Genomic DNA, 7,789 nt, shown 5'->3' with positions numbered 1-7,789 from the left:
TCCATCTTTGCCGCTAGCCTTTTCCTTCCTGCTGACATGCAGACTCCTCCAGCTTGTTCTCATCCTGCTCAGCTCCAATGCCAAAATGTCCCCAATTACCAAAGAATCCCATATATCCTGCTATGTGTGTGATCACTCCTACACCATTATCTTGCTGCTCAATTCACAGCCTCTGCCTGGAAGCAGCAGTAAACCTGTCTCAAAGTGCCACTTTACATCCACATTGAGTCTCCTTGGTCTCCAGAGGAGTGTCTCAGCTCACAGACACCTTCCTGTTATAGAGATATGTGTGCGCAAACAGCTTCCCTCCTTGCATGCCAGATGAGGAGATGAATATCTTACGTTGCTTACATAGCCTTATAAACAGGTATCTTCCCAGGCCACTATGTTGCTTTGCATGATTAGAAAGAGCTGACTTAAACACATTCAAATGATTGCATGGGCTAGTTACAGTAAGTTGTGTGGAGCAGTTGTGATTTTTATCCTCCATATATCCAAACTGCCCTGACAAAGATGCTATATCTGTACAACGGAAAGGAGCAGGATCAAAACTTACACTGGACAGAAGTTGTTGGGTTTGAGGCATTGTTGGGGAGGGATGAAAAGCTCAGCCCCCAGTAATTTATGCATTCAGCACAAAGACTGAATTCCCCTCAGCTTCTCAATTCATCCAAAATGTACCAATGAGAAATGAAAATGGTTCTGCTCTATCTGCCCTGCTTCAGCACTCTTCACACTAAGTAAGGCAGGCCAGCTCTTCACTCCAGCTTCAACAGCATCACGGCCCCAGCCGCAGGTCATCCAAGGCAGCAGCGGCTCTCCCCAGAAGTCCTTCCGACCCCCAGACAGTGGTACAACAGCAGTTCTTCTGGGAGCCAGCAGAGCAGAGAACCACGCTGGTCTGTGCCCGCTGTTCCAGGCAGACACATCGGCTGACAACCCGCACTGCAGGGACCGCGAGCAGCAGAGATGTCCAACGGCAGCAGCTGCTCCTGCAGGGTCCTGTGAATTCCTCCGAGCCCAAGAGCTGCGCAGCCCCAGCTGCACCCCCCTGGCTCGGCCCGGCCACAGGTGCTCGCGTGGCCTCTCAGGGCCTGGCCAAGCCCACGATGCCAGGGCAGCAGCGGCAGCAGCACCGCAGCGCTGTGCTCCCAAGCCTCTGCTCGGCCTCGGCACTGCGCTTCCCCCACCTGAAGAGCACCAAGGTCACATTCGCAGAGCTGCCGGCCCCAGAGCAGCTTTGTTTGCTCCAGACAGGCCAGGGGGAGCAGACAAGGGAGAGTCAGTCAGTGTTATCACAACTAATGCAGCTCATTAGAATTGTTTTAAACTCTGAAAGCAAATGAATACCTAATGAGATTTCCCCCCAGGTGTAATTAGCAATAAGCTTTACATTGCTCTAAAAATACCCTCCAATTTTTTGAAAAACTAAATGCAGATAACTGGAAGCTCTAGTTACACTTAATGAACTGAACAAAGCGCAGTGAAAACTAAGAATATTTTAATTGTGTTTATTTAGCCTTCAGCAAAGGATCTAAGACATTTTCATAATCATCAAATTAATTCCAAAATGCTTCTTTGTAAGCTGTCCAGCCAGCAATGTCGATGTTGATCACACACAGCGCACTGTTTCCAGGTCGGACAGTCAATTTACTGAACAATGCATTATTCAAGGACCTGGAGCCACGTCTCCACGAATCCTTCCTTCCCTTCTTTCTCCCATGGGCTGTTTAGCACACAAAGGAGTTTATCAACTCAAAAAACACCGCAGTTCTGGTTAGTGAAAAAAAAAAAAAAAGTGATATCTTCTTCCTTCCATATTTGCCCCCAAAAGATCAGTGAGGAAAATACTCATCTTTAAAGTTCTCCAGAATTACTCAGTTGGGTACTGCCTCTCACGTTCACTTCAATTGATAAGCTGATTTCATATCACTGAGTAGTGCAAACGACCAACTTATTTCAGCAATGATCAGCCAGAGCTGTCTAAAACTCCCACCTTTGAAAGGAAAGAATCCGCAGTTTGATCCATGGACCACCTTACCCTGAAAGAATTAGGCTCAGTCCTGCTTCTGATTAAATCAGCAGCATATCAGCAGGGCACTGTGTCACCATTCCCATACCTCTGGCTGGTGGCTGCCAGCCCTCTGGGACCACGGGAGGCTGCTCTGCTGTGTGCTGATGTCCCGTCCCACTGCAGGGCTGATGCTGGGACCCAGCTCCAGGCTGCCAAGCCACAACACGGCACGTCCACTCTGCCCACTGGGAGCTGTGCAGCTTCTCTTGTGCTGGACGGCAGGACTGCATGGCAGCCCTTTCACAGCTTCTCTGCATGTCCCTGAATAAGCATGAAGCAGCAGGACGCAGGAAGGGACGATTCTCCATTCTGCTCCTCCTGACTGCGCTTCCCGGTCACCCCTGGAGTTCATCTGGGGCCCAGGAGCAGCATGCTGCATTTCTGTGCAGCTCCAGGTAGTCAGATCCCATCCGTGTCCTTCGGGTCCCCACGCCTGACTAGCTGCCTCCCTCAGAAGCATTGCAAAGAGGAGTTAATTAATTCTGACTACTCCTAATAGTCTTCTAGGTCACAAATTGGTGATTCAGCTTCATTAATTTGATTTCTAATGTTTCATCCTTTGCACTCTCTGCCCGATTAGCTTCTTGAAATTTGGTTTCAGTAAATGGGATGAGCAAGGCAGAAACTTCCAAAGAGATTTTCCTCACTGGCATTTGGAGGACGAGCCACAGCACAGAGCTCCTGGACCTGCAGCCTGGCTGCTGTTGGTTCTCCTTTCACTCAAGCCTAAATCAGGAAAAGCTCCGATGCAAATTGCAGCAGAGTAACACCAGCACAGGAGGAAAATCAGACCACAGAATATCTGAAAAGAACAAATAATTGTTTTTTCTGATAGCATTTTTCCGATAGCATTTTAAAATAAAAGCCAGCATTAATTTGTAGCGTATGGAAGCAGAAATCACATACATTGAGCAGTGCCCTCTTCTCTATCCATGCAGTGTCAGGAAAACAAAGCAAACAATGTCAGCTGCCCTCATGGGAGCAAGAAGGCTCCAAGTCCCTGAATGCTGATCCTTGGTCTTGCATCATTTCTACACAGATCACTGCTAAAAGACCCCCTAGAAAGTGAATTACAGGTTAGAGGTGGAGGAAGTGAATACATTATTCTACACTTGGGATCAGGCTGGGGTTTAATAACTTACACTGATGTTTAAAAGTGACCCAAAGATCACTACGGCTCATTTTCTGGAGGAGAACAGGAATAATATCAGTCCTACCCAAAATGCAGCATCTAATTCTGTGATGCTGGAAGTTTCATGACAAGGTCAAAGAAAAAACAGAAAATGTTCTGCAGCTGCAGTGGTTCAGGCAGAAAATTTTACCTTTTGCCTCCATTCAGATTGCTGAGGAACATCATCTTCAGCCTGAATTAACCCCAGAATCACTGTGAGCCTCAGCCCGAGCCATGCATGGCTTTTCAGTCGGGTTTGAATCAGAGAGGTGCATGTGGTTTTCCACAAAGCCACAAAGCAATGCGAGTTTGGGGCTACTCTACCAAAGCCGAGCCCAAGTTTGTCACAGCAGAGATGCGAAAGCAGGCGGTCCCACCTGGCTGCGGTTCTGCTGCGAACACATCACACAGCTCTGAGTACAGCAGGAAACGGATTTCTGAGGCCAAAGGAAACGCTGAGGTGAAGACATTTTCTAGGAAATGAGCTGAAACGCGCAGATGTACACCCAGCACAGCGCAACCTGAGAGAGAAAACAAACCCACAGCTGTGGCTGGAAAATAAACCTGCTCTCGCTGCCCAGCTTTTCACATCTCGGGAGCCAATGAAAAAGTGCTCGAGTGTTCTCACTGCTCAGACATGTGCAACCTGGACCCTTCGCTGAGCTTATTGTTCCCTTGCAAAAGGCCCATTTATAGCAAGCCCAGCAAGCCTGAGAGGGGACGGAGGACAATGGCAATCTCTCCCATTCAGCAGCAGAGGCCTAGGAAATATTTGCTACTCCAGGAGAGCAGCAGAGGCGCCTTTTCAAAGCTGCCTTTGCTGGGAGCTGAGTGACAGCTGAATCACAGCGCTGCTTTCCAAGAGCCAGACCTCAGTAGCACTGCCAAGAGTGGCCTGTTGTATTCAGAGCCCCGACACAGCTGCAGTTACTGGGAGGTCCTGCCATTGTCCTGCCCAGCAGAAAGATGTTTCTGTCCCCCCTTCATAGACCTCCATCGCTGCCCAGTACCGACAGGCTGAATGAAAATGTCAGCAGCAAGCACTGAGCAGATGTGAGGGGACCATGCTCTCTGACCTGGATTCACCCATCACATGGGCCAGGCTGAGAACTGCTCTGTGAGGGCCATCAGGGGGACAGGAGCTGCCGCTTGGGCGCGGGGCACAGACCTGGCTGACAGCAGCACTGCCTCGGGGCAGCAGGGGGGAAACCTTCCCGGGGAGTCGGGCAGAGTCAGGCAGTGCTGAGCAGGGCCAGGTTCCTGCACCACCTGGGAACTCCCCAGCCAACCCCACGCTCCATTTCCACACCATGCACACGGGTCACAGGCAATTAACACCCTGTTTCTGAAGGGAGGCTGTAGACTCAAAAACCAAGCTTTTCTAATCATAGAACTGATAAAAAGAAGAAGTTTTAAAAAAGCATTAATAATACAATATGTCCAGGAAGTAAAGATGACAGCCCGTAGTGTCATTCTGTCTGCAGAACAGTAAAGGGAAATTTATTCAAAACAAAAAAAAAAAAAAGGGAAATAACTAGAATAGTTTCACAGTCCAAAATAAATAAGATGCGGGGAAAAAAAAAAACACTGAGCAAACTAAGAAAAAAATGCCATACATTTTCAAAACAAATTTTAAGCAAATATTGTCCCCATTATGTTTGCAACACTTCTGCAGCGAGCACTGGAACCACAGCTCATTAACCAGGTGCTCACGTTGGGATCCAAAATATTCCTCAGAGCTGAACGCACTGCGCCGCACAAACCCCACAGCCCCACACTGCTAACAGTGTGCCCGTGGGGCCCAGCAGCCAAAGAAAGGACTGAGCGCTGGGCAAAAAGGGGAGAGGAAAGGGAAAAGACCTGGGGGAAATGTCAGCAGGGCAGGCAGTTGGGCCGGGGGCATTTTAATCCTCCAGGAAACAACGGGATGCACAGAAAAGGGCTGTGCTCCTGGGGACAGCACAGGAGAGCAGCTGCCTCGTGCTGTCAGCCTGCACAGGGACTGCGTGGGACAGCAGCCAGGTGTGCAGCAGCCATGGACACCTCCAGTGTGGGGCCGGCAAACTCTCACCAGGGTTGAAGCGCGGATGCGGGTCTGCGGAAAGGACAGCAACACAAATATCACGGAGCTGAGATGAGACAACTTTGAAGAGAAATGAGACAAAGCTGAAGGAAATTGACTCAGATTCAATAAAGCCTGAGAAATGCACAACAGACAGGGTTTGATGCAGTCAGAAAGTAATTACGTAAAAATAATTCTATTTTACAACATTTTTTTTTCATCACCAGAATGTTTTTTGTATCCTTCCTCAAGCAGTGGCAGAAGCCAACGGTTTCACAAGAAAACAGCCCTGAAAGAAATCCCATGTGCAATGCACTGACACCACAAATCCTCCCCGTGGCCGCTCCACCTGCCCTGCATGTGCAGCCAGGGCAGGAGAGCACTGCTGAGCAAAGGGAGGAAGCATCGGGATGGAGCAACTTCTTCCCCTTGCTTGAAACCAGGCAAAGTGCAGGCACCGACAGCACAATGGGGCCATTGAAAGCAGGGAGTGATAATGGGAGAGGAGGCGGCACCACACAGCTTAAAACCAAAGCAGATTCTTCCCAGAATTCACTCCCAGAGGCATTGCAGCAAAGGGAAAAACAAGAGGGTAAAAATAAATTCAACTCTGATCCACAGTAATTGCACAAAGGGAATAATAGGGATCTCAGAGGTGGAGATTATAAAGTAGCAGAGTTTTAAAACTTAAAGCTGTGAGCACCAAGAATTAAAGCACAAGTTGATGAATCCGTAAAGTACAGCTTAAATGGCTGCTGCAGCGCTGCACCCCAGAATGGTCCTCCCATGGCTGCAGCTGCCACAGCATCGGGGCTGTGCTCAGACAGCAGGATCTATCAGACGGGAGCACCGAGCCCTGAGCCCTGCAGTGAGCAGGGCAGCACGCAGCCCCTGCCGCCCTCCCACCATCCACTCTCTGCCCCAACGAACCGCAGCGCTCCCCAGCACAGCACAGAGACGCTTCCACTTCTCCTCCTTTGCCTTCTGGTCTCTGAGCCAGCAGGCTGCATTCATTTCATGTTTTAGAGAGTTCTCACGTAACCACAAAGATTAGAAATATATTTTCTAAAATGAGAGCTTAAATTGCACCAAACTCCGTTTCTCTCAACATCTGGAAGTAAAGCCCCACCAAATACCACAGCGCTTAGTCACGTACCCACAGGACACCCGCGAGCCTCTTCCCGTCAGCGCAGGCTGCCCTGGGTGCTGGGGTCCCACAAGCTCTGCCCTGGGAATGTGGCCAAGGAGAGCGCTGACCTCGACCTCCCGGGCCACGCGGAGCCAACTCCTCCCCAGGCTGACAGTTCTCTCATATCCGTAAGGAAATGTCGCGCATACTGCACGCAATTGTACCACCTGCTGATGCCTCCTATGCAAAACAGTCCTCGCCGTGTGACCGTACCATACTTCAGGAAGAGATCACAAAACTTCTTTCCATTATCACTCTTCCTCTTGCCAGGGGAAAAAATAAAGTTATTCCTCTGCGAGGAGAGAAAGCTCAACTATTGCTTTCACACCATGAAGCCAATCAAAAAAACTGAATGCCTGCTACTGGGACAGCCTCAGGACAAGAAAATTATGGGAGTCATGGGAGGAGGACATCATCAGCGCTGGAGTTAAGGAGGGACTCACAGCCACATACTGGCAGCAGCAGTGCAGGCATCCCACCTTCAAGGTCTCCTTCAGTGTCACACCAAATTTATACGTACCTCAGAGCAGAGATGTGTGTCATTCTTCTCCGATTAACACATTTCTAATGGGATCCAGGCAAGTCTAACGAGATGCAGGGTTTGGGGGAAAATGAGGTGGCTTTGATTCAAGCCCTGGCTTCCATCAGAATACTGTGGTCTGCTCAGAGTATCTGTGGACATCAGTTTACAACAATTTAACACACATACATACAAAAAAAAAAAAATCCCTGGAGGTTATAAACTGTGATTTGCAGCTGGACCCTGAAAACTAACTAAAAACCTGTGCAAACAGAAGGCACGATGGGGCCCCGCAGAGCTGCAGTGGCCGGGTAGGGAAGCAGCAGGCATAGGTGCTTAGGGGCCCCCATCCCACCACCTGCCCAGGCCCAGTAGTGGCAGCCACAGTCATGTCTCTGCTGCCTTGGAAGCTGCAGGCAGCTCCTCCTGAGCCACCCCTACTGCTGCCTGTGAGCCGAAGGTGCCTGGGCACCATCCCTCCACCTCCTGCCAGCTCCCAGCGCTGGTGGTCTGGCTGTAGGCACAGCCATAAAGACAGGCACAGGCACATGGGTTTTTTCATACCCACTAGATTATAACTAAAAATATTTCAACAGCTGTTTCTTTTTGCTGCAGAGGAAGGCAAGGAAAGGGAAGCACATGGTCCAATTTACTGTCTCAAGAATATTTGCCTTAATGTTGCTACTAAAAAGAACAGGCATCTAATATATTGCCAAAAATCTATATCCTGCTGTGCACTGGAGATCAGCAAGTTCCCCCTCCATCTACAAACA

General features: G+C 49.4%; 1 long non-coding RNA gene across 2 annotated transcripts; it reads right to left on the bottom strand.

Moving 5' to 3' along the window:
- Positions 1 to 1,496: 1,496 nt before the first annotated feature.
- LOC128073351 (uncharacterized) lies at positions 1,497 to 6,610 on the bottom strand. 2 transcript variants are annotated; one of them, XR_008202686.1, is made up of 3 exons: positions 6,464 to 6,610; positions 3,623 to 3,766; positions 1,497 to 2,876 (listed from the first exon to the last, which is right to left on the bottom strand). It is a non-coding gene; the product is annotated as an uncharacterized LOC128073351 (long non-coding RNA). The 2 variants fall into 2 exon arrangements; XR_008202687.1 differs by lacking the exon at positions 6,464 to 6,610 and adding an exon at positions 6,238 to 6,453.
- Positions 6,611 to 7,789: the final 1,179 nt, after the last annotated feature.

This window comes from Tympanuchus pallidicinctus, unplaced genomic scaffold (assembly GCF_026119805.1).
Source record: "Tympanuchus pallidicinctus isolate F22 unplaced genomic scaffold, pur_lepc_1.0 scaffold8, whole genome shotgun sequence".
Lineage (NCBI taxonomy): Eukaryota > Metazoa > Chordata > Aves > Galliformes > Phasianidae > Tympanuchus > Tympanuchus pallidicinctus.
The sequence above is the reverse complement of the archived record's forward strand: the minus strand, read 5'-3'. Positions and strand labels throughout refer to the sequence as shown.